Source organism: Gossypium hirsutum, chromosome D06 (assembly GCF_007990345.1).
Source record: "Gossypium hirsutum isolate 1008001.06 chromosome D06, Gossypium_hirsutum_v2.1, whole genome shotgun sequence".
NCBI classification, from domain to species: Eukaryota; Viridiplantae; Streptophyta; class Magnoliopsida; order Malvales; family Malvaceae; genus Gossypium; species Gossypium hirsutum.
The window spans coordinates 7,555,495-7,573,267 of NC_053442.1; the positions used below are offsets into that span (position 1 = coordinate 7,555,495).

Below are 17,773 nucleotides of genomic sequence, written 5' to 3' on the forward strand. Positions count from 1 at the left end.
CGTATCGCAAGGCGTGTGAGTATTCAAAATAAGGTCACAAGGCTGTGTCTTTAGGCCGTGTAACAGCTTGATGTTATATGAAAAATCTTGTACTTAAAATCAAGATGACACACGATCATGTGGTGTAACCATATGTGGTACACGGTCGTGTGACAGCTCATGTCCCAAGCCGTGTACACCTTAAGTCACTTCCTAAACAAGGCAAAACTTTTCACTCAAACCTTAAGTACCAAGGCAAACCAAAAATAATCATTTTCATACCTTTAAAACACATTCAAACATACTCAAAACATACCAACACATTCAACCTATGTGCCTAACCAATATACCCTCATTGACACCACAATTCAATTATCAAACCAAATCCACATTACAAACCAAACAACTTGCATTCAAATATCACAATTCCATACATTAAACATATGCTAAACCTACCAATCCAATCAATCCATTCACATCCTAATTTACCATATTTCAAACACTCCCATGAGGCATGTACCAAATAACCAAAGACATTTATAAAAGTCTGTACAAACCAAAACCAAAGGCATATACACAAGTAAGCTAAAATCCAACTTAAATGACATCACACAAGTACAATATGTACCACTTGTAATAAGTATCTCAATCATACACAAGACACACCTATTAGATGCTATATGATCCAAATATGAACATGTCAAAAATTACCGGTAAATATATAGATAGTGTGATCTTCAGCTTGATCCGATCACCCGACTCCATAAAATGTTATCTATAAAGAAACAAGAAAAAGTGACATGAGTAGGCTTCCATAGAGCTTAGTAAGTTCAATGGTTAAAATGATAAAACTTACCATATAAACAAAGCAATTACATTAACAAGATTAACAAACAATAAATACTGTCAACGACAATCATTCAACAGGTGACTTTATACATTTACATATATGATTTGCATAATATATTCAATCACATGAGATCATTCAATATCAAGTCACAATAATATCGAAAAATCATGCAATCCATTACACAATTCAGTAATAAGTCATCTATCGCTGGAAATTTTCCTGATGAACGATATAACAGATACGAGTACATGGTTATCCACCCAAAACATGCCAGAAAGCTCAAACGAGCCAATCCAACTGAGAACACGCCATGGCACCAAGTGCCTAGCCCATAGGTTATCATCCCTCTGAAAACACGCATGGCAGCAAATGCCAAGCCCGAAGGCTTTACATCCGCCCCCGGTAACAAGCCAAAATCATTGTAAATATAACACGATAGTTCGCAACAAATGTTGAACTTCAGTATATTAAGTGAATAATAACAAGTCAAGAATCATCATCTCATCACAAGTAAATCATGTACAACACGCCATATAACCTATTGGCATGCCAATTGTACTTTATCCTACGTTCATCTGGCTCAAAACATATCATCGTTTAACAACGTTCAAATCAATTACTTTCTTAATACACAACAATTTACAACAATTAAAATATACCAAAAATATTCAACAACCACAATTCAAAATTTTGAATTATACTAATCTAAACCGAACGAACTTACCAATGCTAGATTGCAGAGATAGTAAAAGTTCAGGGACTAGTCAACAACTTTCATTTTTCCCCGATTATCTACTTGTTCTTGATCTATAAGATAGTTTATTTCAACTTATTAGCCTCAATTTCATATAATATTCAATTTAATGCATATGACTTCCTATTTACAATTTTCACATTTTCCCTAAACTTTTACATTTTATTCAATTTGGTCCCTAAGACCAAAACAAGCTTATTTTCACTATTACACCTTAAACCCCTTGTGCCAAATTTACTAATACTCCAAATTAGTCATTACATGCTAGAATTCATAAGAAAAACATGTTATGTTTACTTTATTTTCAATTTAATCCTTAAACAAAATCACTTAGCAAAATATTTCTATTTAACACCCAAGCATACTATTCTACCATTAAACTTCAAAAACATATAACATTCATCAATGACATCTTCCAAAACATTTAACAAATTAACCCCCTAAGTTAGCTAGATTAAGTTAAAACATAAAATTCATGAAAAACAGATGGAAAAACACATATCATGCAACTAATTTAACTTGGCCAATTCTTTAAGCTCCCTCAACCATGAAGTTTTAATTTTTGGCAAGAGAAAACAAAGAAGATGATAACTTTCATCTTTTGTTTTTTGTTTATTTATTACCTAATTATCTTTTTAACCTTTAAAATTAACAAAATATTTATGATATACCAAACCAAACCGTTCACTACAATGAAATAAGGTTTAATTACCTTATAAAACCCTCACTTCATGTTTTAATATCCATTTAACATGTATAACCTATTATTGACTTACTTTTGTAGCTTTTTCAATTTAGTCGTTTTTACTAAATTAATTATCTAAATATTAAAATTTCTTAACCAAATTTTATTATGACACTAATACATACTCACAAATATTAAATAATTACTGACTTACTTGTCGAACTTGTGGTCTTGAAACCACTATTTCTGACACCACAGGAAAACGGGCTGTTATAGTGCCACATCCAGAAGGATGTTATTTTTAGTATCAAAGACATGGTAATATTCAGTCGGCAGATGTTCAAACCATTAATAGTTCCCCAAGGTTGTAACCTGATGATTATGTCTTGTGGCATTGAATCCAAGTGTTTGGTGGAGGAATTGGCATAAACAAGACTACACTAACGATTGAGACGAACCAAATTCCAGTCTATGTCTGATACGCGTTGAATAGATCATAACCTTGAGCCTTGAAGTCCCAAAATGGACTTGAGACTAAATGTCAACTTGATGCAACAATGTTACTAAAAGTGTGGCTTCATTTCGATGAGGGCATTGACATAGTAAGTGGGAGAGTGTCATGGTCTGTAATTTACTATGCTAGTTATTAAGGTTGAGCTTTCCCCAAATGGTCTTGAGTGAAATTAAAGTACAATACCTGAGAAATTGGAATTTGTCGGATACCCTATAGCCCTAGAGGGATGCTGTGATACGAACCGAGTAATTGATAAAGTTACTTTTTCAAGTAGCATGTCTTCACTTTGGGTGGAGTAACTATTTCTTGGAAGTTTGTTAAATAAATGTGTATTGCTCGCTCCATGATAGAATCAGAGTTTATAACTCTTGACTGAGCCAGGCAAGAGGTCAAGTGGCTTAGGAATCTACTATTGAGAAATGTGCCCATATTATAGTAAACATGTAATTGTTTTTAATGTATTTGAACGATGAATAAATAAATTTCATATTTTCCTATTATGTTTTTTGTATTTCTGTCTTTCATATTTTGCATACATAGCAAAATTGTGACAAACAAATATTAGCTCATTGATTTTCTAAATTGAAACTGATGATAAGTGGCATTGTAAAAACATTTACATTATGACAAAGACAACTTACTTCAGTAGATAATCTAAACGAGTCTATAATCCTGTAAAAGAATCAAAGTGAGCATTTGATTCAAATAATGAAAAGGATTATTATGTCGTTTACAATTCCAATTGAGAAGATGTCTAGTCTTGGCTATCGGAGCAATTGACTCCAGAAGTAGAGACATAGATATATTCATTGGCAGAATGATATATTGGATTAGAACCAAGATGAATTAATTTTGAATCCGTTTTGTAAATTAACTTGTGACATTCATGGCGTGATTTACCTAAATTTTGAGTTAGTAACTAACAATGCGTATGTAACTCAAGTACTTTGATATAACTGGAGGCTTATGCTCTAAAGATGATCGAGCTGATAGCCGGTATGTTAGGTACATAACTTGTGTATGACATGGCTTTACTAGTAATAGTAGAATTCATAGCTCAATTAAAGAGTTGACTATATCCTCTCATTGGCATTGTATGGATTGATAAATATGAAACATGCCCACGGGTTGCTTGTTCTCGAACGAGCAATTTATCACAGTCATTTGTTGATAGTGGTCATATTAATCATTAAGAAGACACAATGGTGACAATGTGATAAAATAGGATTGTATTTGTAACACTCATAACCCATCTCCGTCGTTGGATTAGGGTTACGACATATTACCATACAATCCAAAATAATTAATAACAGATAGCATCAAGTTTCCAATTTAATTAACAAAATTTCATAATAATTTAGATCGGAGTAATTTATTCATTTATGGGCCCTAATCAAGCCTACGAGGACTTTAAAATTTTTTCTTCAAAGTGTTGGACAAAATAAACATTTTAAAGAGCCTTGAATTAATTTAATTTTTAACGAGTTTTTGAAGACTAAAAGATTTCTACCGATACTTAGGTGGACAAGTATCGGTAGAACTCAAAACTGGAAAGACCTTAAAAATGCTTCAGAATTCTACCGATAGAACTGGGAGTTCTACTGATACAACTTTGGGTTCTACCAATACAACCTGGACTTTTATCGATATAACGCATTCCAATGAGCAATGTAGTTTTGGCCTGAGACTTCTATCGCTACCCTGAGGACTTCTATTGAAACAAGTCAAGACAATAGCCAAAGTTCAACATTGTAACACCTTAAAACACATCAAGGGCAACTAAAACATGCCAATTATGCTCACCTAAACTTAACTAAGTTGTCTTTCAAATTCACATCACATAGTACTTATAATATTCATATCTTAAATCAAACATACAAGCCACCATACACACACATTGAATTTGCTTACCTTGACCTCAAACACCATACCTATATCCAAACCAATTACTACCATGTGTGATCAGACATTGAGCACAACTTAAGAATTAACTTGGCATACTATAGGAAATTCTAAAGTTTATATCAGCAAAAACATACCGACCAACCAACATATAGCTATAAACTTATAACAATTTCATTAACCCTACTAAATGCCATAAAAGCCATACAAAATTAAAATCTACCAAAGATTCCTGGATAGTGTGAATCTTCAAGTTGATCCGGTCGCCCGATTATCCACAAAATGTTAATCTACAAAAAAAAACATAACAAACACAAGTAAGCTTTTATAAAGCTTAGTAAGTTCGTCGACTAAACAATAAAGCTTATTGAATTAAACATAATAATTTAAATAACAAGATTAATAAATCGAGTTCCTATCAACAAGGTTCTTAATAGAATTCCTGTCAGCAACAGATCACAACAGGTGAGTTTATACATAAACAAGTATGAGATCATTCATTATCAAGCCACAATGCTATTAGGAGATTCATGAATAATCTTTTAACAATTCTATAACAAGACGTTTAACGTAAGAATATTATTGATGAAAGATATACGGATACGAGTACATAGTTAACCATCTGAGAACACGTCATACGCTCATATGAGTTAATCCAACCGATAATACGCCTTGGCACTAAGTGCCTAGCCTGTAGGCTAAAATCCGTCTCCGATAACACGCCAGAAAACACTATAATATAACATGATAATCCGCAACAAATGCAGAACTTTGACATATTTAGTGAATAGGAAAATATACAGGAATCCTCACCACATCTCATATCAAGCCCGTATTGCGCGCAAAATAACCTATTGGCATGCCAATGTACTTTATCATACGTTCATCGGCTCAGGAGATATTAATAGTAACTTGTGTTTTATCAAACATTATTTCAGTTCTCGATTATCATATATCAACACATTAATCAGAAATCAATAGATAAATTTCATTTAATATATAAATTTAAAACGTATAGAATTAACCAAGCGAACTTACCTAAATAAATTCAGTAATGACAAAGGTACTGTGACTATTCAGTAATTTTCTCTTTTCATTGGTTTTCCACTCGTTCTTGATCTAAAATAATATTTTCATTCAATTAACTAATCTCAACAGTAAGATTAACTCATTTTATGCAATTAAGTCCCTTTTACATTTTTATAGATTTCCCCAAACATTTCATTTTTATGCAATTTAGTCCTTAGGTCAAAATCATGCAATTTAACCATTTTCTATTAAATCTAAGCTTAGTCGATTTGCTAACCCCTTTATTACAGCCCATACTTGCTATTATTTTGCATCAAATCCTTGTATTTTTACTATTTTCATATTTTAGTCCTTGAACATTAAAATAAAAAAAACTACTTTACAAAATAGTCCTATATGGCAACCAAACTCAATAATCTTTCATAAAACTTCAAGAAAATATAAAACTCATCAATGGCATAACTCATAACATTTGACACTTTTGCAAATTAGTCCCCAAGTTAGCTAGATCAAGCTAATATGAGATCAAAAACATAAAAAATATTAAAAACAAACAACTTACCTATCGACGGGCCTAAGCTTGGCCAAAGCTTTCTAATCCCTAGCTATATTGTTTCGGCTTGGGGAAGAAGAACATAAGAAATAAAAATGGTATTTCTTTCCTTCTTTTTTTCATTTATTTTAACTTAACTTACTAATACTTTAAAATATAAAATTAATATTATTTTTACACTAAAGACAAATTCCACCACTCACCATGTTTAATTATGGATTAACTACCATTTTAATCTCATGGTTTAATAACTAATTAACTCAAATAAACTAATAGTAATTAAGTTTTACGACTTTTATAATTTAGCCATTTTTCTTTAATTACTAATCAATAAGGACCTAATAGCAATTAGCCACAAACTAGAATTCCACACCATTCATACCATTTGACATTTAAGGAGGGTGCAATTGTACAATTGGTCCTTCAATTATTTTTAATTATTGACTAAACAAGCTTAATTTCAATTTAATCCTAAACTAATTAGGACTAAATAAGCAAATAGCCCAAAGGTTAGTGGATTTAATCATGTCACCATCACTTGGACTTTTTGACCATGGTTTAATTACCATTTTGGTCCTTTTACTATATATTTTGTAGATATATTTTGTAGGTATCTTTGTTGTCTTCACAAGTTGTGACGGACAGATGACGATGCCTGTTGTTTGCTAAAACTCCACCGGCCACTAGTAGTTTTCTTGGAAAGTGGGTGGCTATTCATCAGCTTCTTAATTTGTTTTTGTTTTAAGAGTATTTTAGAATAATAAGTGATTTCACGAGTCAATTTGGATCTTTGATGTCTTAAGTTTTATATGTTTTTTGTTTGTTTTTCATTGTTTAATAAGTCTTCAGTTTTAGGAATTTTTGTCTGCTCTTATAGCTCGTTTGTTAGTCTTGCATATGCATGTAATCTTAATTTTACAAGTGACTTTAGGGATGATTTTGTTGTCGTCCTCTCTAGCTTGGTGAATGCTCGATTCTTTTGTCAATTTTTGCTCGCCACTTTGAACCATCTAGGGTTAATTTTCTTATCGTATTAAATGCTTACAATCACTCCAAATGTGTCGTGCTTGAGTTGCGACAAAGCCAATTGTCAATGTGTCATAATGTTCTATTGATGCTGAGGCTAAAGTCTTTGTTGTGTTGATGGAGCTTGTCTTTCATTATCTACGACGAGTCTTTACTATTTTTCCCCATGAATTGTATGGTTCTATTCATTGAATGAATTAATGAATTTACCTTTAAAAAATATTAAATTAAATTAAATAATTATCTTAATAGTATTTTATTAATTTAATATTAAATTTATTATCTTAATATTAAATTTAATTTAATGTTTATCTTATAGATAAATATTCTATTTATTTAATAAGATTTAATATTAAATTTATTATAATATTTATCAAGATAAATATTATATTAATTTAATATTAAAGTGATTAAGTTTAATCATAGTTAAACTCTTTAAACTCTCCCTCTATAAAGAGAGCATTGAGTTATTGTTTACACACACTTAAATTCAAGTGAAAGTTTTAAAGAAAAATTTCTCTGAATAATTTATTTCAGAAAATTTCTGAAAATATTATTCTTATTTACAACTTGATCCAAAAGTTTAGAGAAATTGAGAAATTACCCCATTGGTAATTTTTGTGAAAAACTTTCTGATTTGAAGCGAGCCTAGACTCAGTAGACGTAAGCTCAAGGATAGTGGAGAAGACTACTCGATCGAAGCGGTCATCCTTGATAAATTGAAAAGGTACAACTTTGATTAAGTGTTTATTGTTTTAGATATTAGAACCAAGTTCTTGTTTTGGAAAAAAAAATAAAACTCTAGTTTTTCCCTAAATTTATTTTTTGCTGTGTTTTCCAAACTCGATTTTTCAACATGCTTAACAAAAGTACGACGCTCCAGCCAAATATCAGAAGGTTACTCTTATGGGATACTTTGCTGATGCTTTGGACAATGAGGCCAATTTGGACCAGAACACTCAAATTGGGATGGTGTTTAAGAACTTGTCGAAGGATTTTGTTGGCTTTCAGGCCACATATAACCTTGAAAAAAAAACCTAACGCTTACACAACTCATGAAGGATTTACAATCGTATGAGTTGATGTTGAATGGCGGTCAGCTAGTCTGAAGAGCAAAAGCAAACATAGTTATCACAACTTCCTCAAAAGGAAAGGGAAAGTGTGCTAAGAAAGGTAATGTTAAGGTTTCTGGGCCACCATAAGTGGAAAGGAAGAGAACCAAAAAGCCTAAAGACTTATCTAAGTCGAAATGCTTCTTTTATAGTAATAAAAGGGCACTTCACGACAAACTGTAAAGAGTGGAAGGAATACCTGGCTACCAAAGGAAAATGTATGTAACTCTTGATGAGTAAAGCTTATTTAGTAGAGGATTCAATAGACCACAATATAAGTGTGGCAACTAAAGCAATGAAAGATGTACATCTTTATTTTTATAATTTTAGGAAGATTATTTTAAGATATGTTTTCTATGTACCAAGTTTCAAAAGAAATTTAATTTCCGTTGCATCTTTATATAAAGACAACTTGATCGTAACTTTTAATAATGGAATTGCAATATTTAGAAAACACAATCTTATCTATAATGGATGGATGTTAAATCATCTCTATTTTATCACACCAAATATGTACACAACTTAAAACTTCTCACTCTAATGAGGCGTACCTTTGACATTTGAGACTTAGTCATATTAAGTGAGAAAGAATCCTTAGACTTGTGAAAGACAACAACTTAAATTCGCTTATGTAACACCTTATATCCAGCCCAGTCGTTGAGCTCGAGCAACAGGATGCTACACCAAATGTCACAAATTCACACATTCCACACGGTCTCATTTTCATACAATCATCACCACACCTAAGCACTTATAGAATATTTAAGTTTAAAATACTCTAGGCGGCATTAAAATTTACTAAACATACATTAAACGACCTTAAAACAAGTTAAAAACATGCTTAAGGACCACTTAATAAAAATTTCCAAATAAGTCACGTAGGTATCGATACACACTCACTGGTATCGATATTTCTCAAAATGGGTATCGATACTGTTTGGAAAATCGGTACATTTTTAACATTCTGTTTTTCTTCAAAATTTAAAACCCAACAATATATCGATACAATTTAAAAGTATCTATATTTTTACCCCGAGTATCAATACTCGAGAACTGGTATCAATACTGAAATGAGCTATTATTTCTTGCACAATCGTTAGAACATGGAGGTATCGATACTTATGCATCGAATATCGATACCTCTATACATTTCGTCCAAAATCACTGTAAAACAAGGCATATAAAACAGTCAAACATTTTCAACTTCAGCATGCATCCACAAATTCATTATTCCACATCAAAATGACCATACTTGCAGTTCAAAACAACATCAATAACTTAAACCAAAACAAAACCAATAATATAATAACAACAACCATCAAATCTTTTTAGTATAAAATCAAAACAACCATTTAAGATATAATAATAATTAACCAAAAACTCTACCACATTACCTTTATTACCACAGTTCAAAGAATAAAAATAATATCATCTACTTGAATACTAAAGCCTAACTTGGATCACTTCCTTGAAATTTCGCACTGCCCACACCGGAAACACTAGCTATCTACAAAGGTTTAGGAAAGAGTGTGTGAGCAACAAACTCAGTGAATGATTGGAAAAACTACCAATAAACATGATATCATATGTTAAATGAGAACATCTAAAGCACAATTTCATACATATTTAACTAAAGTGAATACTAAAATTTTCACGCATCAACTATCAACTCATCTAACTTTGTAATCACATAAATAGACATACATCATATTTCATAATATTTCATTTAATGATAAATTGACACTTGAGGCTATGAAACATAAAAGTGGGCTCTATCGCCACACATTGGATACACGGATCTCCAACACACCATTAACTTGAAGAGTCGAACATATCCCAAAAGCATAGCATTTAGTTAACACTCTTCAACAAACCAACATATCTTAGTGAATGGAGCTGAGCTCACATTCCCTTATCTCTCAAAAATTATCTTGGGCCTCAATGCCCCAAATCACAACACAAGGGTGAGTGCTCACAAATCCTATAGCATGCCAACTATATCCAACGGTCTCAAAAGGTCACAAGGCAAAAATATCTACAATAAAACACATATATACTTACCGCTTTCTGCACACTTTCATTGCACATTTACATCACTAACACAACATCATCACTGTCATTCAACATGTTTATCATGCCCACAACTAATACTTTTCACAATAGCTATCACAAACATATAACTCATATCTCATTAACACATCATAATACTCAATCCACATTGCATAATCACATATCTCGCAAAATTAATGAGGGAAATAAGAAAGCTTACACTCAGAACTTAGGATAAGGGTTTTGGCTAATTCTAAGCTCACTTTTAACACTATGAATCGTGTCTACAAGCAGCGATTCCAAATACTCACCATTTGCGCTTTCGCCTAGTCGCCGAAAGGTTAAACTAGCTTTTCCTTTCCTTTCGCCTTGCTCGTCGAAGGCTACAACGGTTCCGAATATTCACCTAAAATAGACCACACAACAAACACAATTAATATTCAGCCATAGATTCACCTAAATCAACCAAATACGCAAGCCTGAGCTAGTTCCTCTTAGAACTGAAATTTTCGGCTAGCTTAGCCAAAACACAAAAATCTCAATTCCTACACATTCCCTTTGCTTAAAACCAATTCCAACAATCTAATTACTTACCTAAGAATGATTTTCAACCTTCAAACCACTCTAAACTACTCATAATCTTGGTTCCGAAATGACCATTTTTCATGAAAACTTAACAAAACCTTAAAAACTTTTAACAAAACTTTAAGGAGTGTTTAGAAACCTTCTAATCACATCAAAAAGAGTTGAAAAACACTTCGAAACATCTATTTCATTCAAAATCTCAAATTTCACCATTAACCCCCTAAATTTTGACATTTACACAAAGCCTTTAATTCAATAGATAAAAACTCGATTTAAATAGCTAGAGTTCATAACAAACTATTAGGAAATTGAAACTTTACCTTGGTTTGGGAAAAATGAACGTTTGGTGCAAATCCAAGAAAATCCGCAAGTTGAACGATAGCAAAATTAATGGTGTTTTTGGTGCTCTTTATGGAATTCTAGGGAGGTTTAATGCTTGGAGGATGATGAAAATCAAAAGAATTGAAGTGATGAAGATCAAAATAGATGAATGGTGCTTGGGGATTTCAAGGGATGGCAAAACAAGTGGGGAAGAAAAAAGTTTCGTGAGTCTCCTGTAGATCGGGGAAAATAGGGAAATTTTTAAAATTTTGGTATATTTACCTTTGTGTGTTCTCAAATTTAACCCAATTTTCAAAATAGTCTACATTTTAAAATTAAAGGTCTTTTCTGCATTATTTTCAAAAAAATGTTTAATTTCCAAAAAGCCGTAGTCGAATATATTTCTGGGTTACTGTACTTCAAAATTTTTGAACTCATTCGTAGCCAAAATTTCAAGTTTACCCTCGAAACTTCTAGATCTAATTTTGGGGTGTGACAACTTAAAAAAGTTGATCTTCCACAATGTGAATCTTGCTTGGAAGGTAAGATGACTAAGCAATCTTTTAATTCAAAAGAAACGAGGGACAAATAATCCCTAGAACTTGTGCACACTAACATATGCGGCCTTGTGAATGTTAGTGCAAGAGCTGATTATGAGTATTATGTAACATTTATTGATGACTATTCTAGATATGGGCATGTATATCTAATGCACTACAAGAGTGAAATCTTTGATAAATTTAAAGAGTTCTGTGCGGAAGTGGAGAAACAACTAGGTTTACCCATAAAACACTTTGGTCAGGCCGAGGTATGGAATACGTATAATTTTGTACACTTTTTTATATTTTCATAACTTTATAAAAATTTTCTATATTTTATATACATTTTTCATGATTTTTACATTTTTATAATTTATATAAATTTGAACCTTTTAAATATTTTATAATTCTTTATATATATTATGAATCTCTATAATTTTTATGATTTTTAATATAAAATATTAGTTTTCACAATGTAGAACTATCTTGGTGTGCCACGTGTCGAGAACACCCAAAAAATAGGTTGTTGTTACTTTGTGACCATTAACTTTAATGGTCAAAGGGATTGATTTATTTTTTTCTCGGTGTCAAAGGGATTGATTGATTGCAATTTTAATGTTCAATGACTTAATTGAGTGTAAAAAAAAAGTTTCAGGGCTTAATCAAATTTTTTTTTTGGAAAAAGTTTATTGGCTTTTAAGACCTTTTAGCCTATTATCTATTTTAAAATTTGATTTTAACATAAAAAATTTTAAAAATTAATTATAAATTTCTTAAAAGAAGTATTTTTAAAATTACTAATTTATCTATTAGTTAGATTTTGTCATTATTTTCAAATAACTTTAAAAATAATTATTATATATTTATATTATGTTAAATAATATTATGAAAAAATAAATTTGAATAAGTCAAATATTTAAACAAATCCATTTAAATTTAAAACCAAAGTTTTATTATCTATAATTAAATAATCAAACACATATTAGAATTTATTTAAAAATAAAATTATCTATTAGATTAGATATTTCAAATAATCAAGTATATTTTCTCTCTCTCTTTTTATGCCATATCTCGTATTTAATTTTTCATTATCAATTAGATTAGATTTTTCAAATTTATTATGAATGTTGTTTTTAATTTGTTATCATCTATTAGATTAGATATATTTCAAAAAATTATATTAGATAAGGTCTTAACATTTATTATATTTAAGTTTTAAAATCATTATTATTTCTCACAATAATATTTCAATATTTAAATTATAATTATTTTTATTTTAATTACCCACCCCTAACTCTATAAATACTATCTTTTAATTTTTTTAATATGTTTATTTTTATGTCTTTAATGTTCACTTAGGGTATTTTTTACAAATATTTGTATTATTATTTGTTGTTTTTTGTTCTTACTAAATAACGTAAGAGATAAATTGAAGGAAATTTTAAAATATCCATTTATAATCTAAGTTTATTTTTAAATATTTTTATCATTATAATTAAAATTTTACACAAATTTTAATGGTAAAATCTTTCTCAATTTTAAATTTGAGCAAATTAATCACTGTAAAAGATTTGGAATAATTTAGTTACTGTCAATTTCAAAATTGAGCAACTAAGGATAATAATTAACGATATTAACATTTTCCATCCAAAAATTTGACGTGACAAATTAAAAAAGAACAAGAGAGAAATAAAAATAAAATGTACACGTGTTGCGTTATCATTAGACCATTTAATCTAAAGTTTGCACATATATTTTCACATGAGTAAACTACCAAAATAGTCATTTTGTTTGTTTCATGTTACATTTTAGTCAGTTATGTTTGAAATGCTACGTTTTAGTCACTTATGTTATCATGTTGTAATATTTTAGTCACTTAGCGTTAATTGCCGTTAACGGTGTAACGGTAAGCTGTCATGACACATTAAATCATCATTTCAAATGAACATTTTAGATTAAATTATACAATTGGTCCCTATATTTTTTTTTCGTTTTGAGCAATTTAATTTTTTTATGTTCTTTAAACTTTCTTTTTTTTTTCTTTATTTTCCGTTCTCTTCACCTCCCTCTATTTTCCTCCCTTCTCCATTTCTTTTACGTAGTTTTTCTATGTTTTCCATTTGTTAAAACTTGTCCCTATACTTTTAATTTTTTTATTTTTTTTCCTTTTCTTCTTCCCTTTTATTTGTCTTTCTTCTCATATTCTTCACTACAGAAACATAATCTTTACCCACCAAATAAACCAAGTCTTTGATTCTTTCACATGATTCTTAAATTGAATTTCACTCAAAATCGAATACCAATCATTCTTAATCAAATCTCTATTTGAATATAACCTAATTTTGAAATTAAAATTGGATCTAACAAATCAATATAAAAAATTATATCCTTAATCAAATCTAAATATAAATTGAATTCTTTATATTCAAAACAATTTTTTTTTCGAAATTTTATAGAATCGTGTAGATTATTCATTTTATTTTCTTTTATTTTTTGACGAATAAAATTAGGCAAACAATAAAATTGATCTAAACCTTCTTAGGTATTCCCAAGCAAGCTTGATTGGAAGCCGATGATGGATAAACTGAAGAGAGAAAGGGAGCATGGAACCAAATTGGTTTGGGTAAAGTTGAAGGTAAGTTTCTTATGAAAGTCGTTTTAGTCATTGAGAGTGTAGATCTCATTTTAAGAATTCGTGAAACAACGTACTTTCGGGAGGGCAAGAATGTTGTAGGTAAGATAAATAAGGTGGTCATGGGGGTTGGTTAGGAGGTCAAGGGAACGGGCTTAGGAAATTTTGTTGAGGGTGGACTACTATAAGTCACGACTGGCAAGGTCTTCGAGTGAGATGAGCTTGTGGACTAGGTCATTGAGAGATCAAAATTGATTCGTTAAAACAATGATGGACGGTGAGGGTTTATAATTGTTGGGTGAGAATAAATGAAGCAAGTTTTATTTTGGTTTCAGCTTTCGCCTTTTCTTTTTTCATAAACATAAAAATGTTTTAACAAATAGAAAATTTAAAAAAAAAACTACATTAAAAGAGATAGAGAAATGAGGAAAACAGAAAGAAAAGCAAAAGAGAATGAAAAAAAAAGGAAAGTTAAAAAAATATAAAATAAAAAAAATTAAATTACTCAAAACGAAAAAATATAGGGACCAATTGTATAATTTAACCTAAAATTTTTGTTTGACTTAGTGACTAAGATGTTAACGACATTACACCGTTATTACATGCCACGTCATTACACCGTTAACGACAATTAACGACTTAGTGACTAAGATGTTACAACATGTTAATGTAAATGACTAAAATGTGATATTTAAAATATAAATAACTAAAACGTAAGATGAGATAAACAAAAGTGAACCCCTCCCCAAGGTTGAAGTCTGATCAGCACTTGATTGCTTTTGTATTGGTCTTGCCCATTTGTGGTTAAAACTCATCTTGGGGATATAAAGCAAATCAGTATCCTCTTGAAATCAAAGGCAACGTGATATACAGCATTTCAAAACCACTATGCTTTTTCATTGGGTTTGGGTGATGTGTACATTTTACTTTTAATATATTTATTTTTTCAATTTCGAAAACCTCATACTTCTATTTTGAAAGGCACTTAGAGAATGATTTATTATTTTTTTCTTCCAAAATTTTACTTGCAGATTTAAATTTACTTGTATTTATTTAAATATGCAGTAATTAAATTTAATTTTATTACTAGTTTCTTATCCCGTTGATGAAGAGTTTAGTTGTATATATTTGTTTAAAATAGTTAAAATTTCTGTAACATATAAGAAATGTTCTAATTTGTAAAATATTTATAGTTTGTATTATAATCAATATAAATTAATATTTAAAATAAACTTAAATTAATAAATAACATGATATTTAAAATTAGTTTTAAAACATGAATTACTTGTATATTTCAAAATATTTATAAATTCTATTATTTTAATAATTCTTAAAAGTAATTAAAATCTGAATCCTTATTGTACAAACCCAATAATGCCCAGGCCCAACAACTAATTTTCAGACCCCAGCCCAAAAAACGTCAAAATTTCAGAAACCCTAACAGCCCCTGCCTCAGCGCCGCAGCAACTGGTGCTGCAACTGCTCCCGCGCGTTGCGCTCGTCGATCCCGCACATCGCGCCCCTCGCCGCCGCGAATCTCGCGCCTTCCCCGCACGCAGTACCTGCAGCAACGAACGCAAATATGCCAACAAAAACAGAATAGATTCTTTTTGGATTTGTTCATTTTTTTTCCATTTTTCGGCTATTTAAAGCCTTGAAAAATCTGTAAAAAATGGGGGGGGGGATTCAGTCGAAAATATATGCAAAGAAATAGAGAGAAAATAGAGAGATCAAACTTGTTTTTGCATAGGTGATTTCTTCTTTGTTTCACTTCGCAGTGTCCGTTTATTTGTTTATTTATGTTTTTATTTTCTTTTATTTTTTTCATTTTATTTCGTATAAAATAACAAAGAAAAAGAAAAGGAAAACAGACCTTTCGTTGGAGTCACCCAGTTGTTGCCGGCTTCGTCGTGATCGGGGCTCTAGCATAAGGCTGAACGGCGGCATTTGGGGGTTGAAGAAACCCTAAGGAAACTGTTTCCTTTGCTGAAGGGGGAAACAAAATTAACTTCTGATTTTTGTTGTTAAAACCTAAAGAAGAAACAAGAAACGGCACCGTTTAGCTTTGGGGGGGTCCGCGCATCTCCACCTAAATGGGGAAATTGCGCAGTTAGCCCTCCCCCTTTTGTGACGCGTTTTAATCAAGTTCTTTTTCCTCCTTAAAATTTGGCCCAAATATTTTACCCGCGTGATAATTTAATCCAGTGCTGCGCAGCATGTAGGAGGGAGGGATTAATTCCCCTTTTGGTTCTCCATTGTTTCCTGCGCAATCAAGTTGGTCCTATTTTTTTTAATTTCTTTTAAATTACCCCCATTTTTTCGTTTTTAATTCAATTTAGCCCATTTTTTAGTTTTTATTACAATTACGCCATACTATTATTTTGTTTTATTTTATTTACTACTCTAATACTATATATTATTATTATTATGCGCATATGCATCTTAATATGTATATACTTTAATATTTTAAATATATATATCTATTGTATGCACATTGTATTATTACTTTGTTTTCATAGTTTTTTATACATATAAATATATATACATACATTTTTTTTAAAAGATTTTTTTTTACATACACTATTCATTTTTTAATTATTATAAATATTTTTTTTGTTAGTTCATGTATCCCATTATTTTATTTGCATATTGTACATATATATGTATTTGAATATATACGTATATGAATTTTCACGATTGGCCTATGTATATATACTTACACATTTCATGTTTCTTGCCTTTGTAAATATGTACACATTTGCATATTTTCATACTTTTATTTTATTTTTACAATTTTCATTACATATATACATGCATATTTTTAGAAATTATTATAAGCTTGTTGTATATATTTCTTCACTTACCTTTTTATATGTACACTTATATTTATGTGTTAAGTATGCGCCCACTCATATTTTCGAATTTGCTTGTATATTGTACTTGTATATATATTGTAAATACATATTCATATATGTTTTACATTAAAGTTTTGTTTCACATTGTACATTAACCTTAACTTACCCTTTTTGAAAATATATTTTGGCTTTAACCATGCATCAAAGTTATTTTCTTGATTCAAAGGTTTTTTTTTTGAATAAAGGCAATATTCGAAGTTTGGGATTTTCGAGGGAAATTGAGCCCTAACGTATTGGGTTCTGATTTTATTTGTTAATCTTAAATAACCGAGGATATTCTTTATTCAAAGTGCATGAGTACAAAAATCATTTTTGGGAACTTAACTTG

At 30.4% G+C, this 17,773-nt stretch overlaps 2 long non-coding RNA genes across 2 annotated transcripts; both read right to left on the reverse strand.

Annotated features, from left to right (window-relative positions):
* Positions 1 to 9,447: 9,447 nt before the first annotated feature.
* Positions 9,448 to 11,577, reverse strand: LOC121218270 (uncharacterized). The gene is made up of 3 exons (XR_005914446.1): positions 11,359 to 11,577; positions 10,765 to 10,859; positions 9,448 to 9,911 (listed from the first exon to the last, which is right to left on the reverse strand). It is a non-coding gene; the product is annotated as an uncharacterized lncRNA (long non-coding RNA).
* A 4,245-nt stretch (positions 11,578 to 15,822) lies between these two features.
* On the reverse strand, positions 15,823 to 16,925 carry LOC107900313 (uncharacterized). Its single transcript, XR_001684881.2, has 2 exons — positions 16,404 to 16,925; positions 15,823 to 16,092 (listed from the first exon to the last, which is right to left on the reverse strand). It is a non-coding gene; the product is annotated as an uncharacterized lncRNA (long non-coding RNA).
* Positions 16,926 to 17,773: the final 848 nt, after the last annotated feature.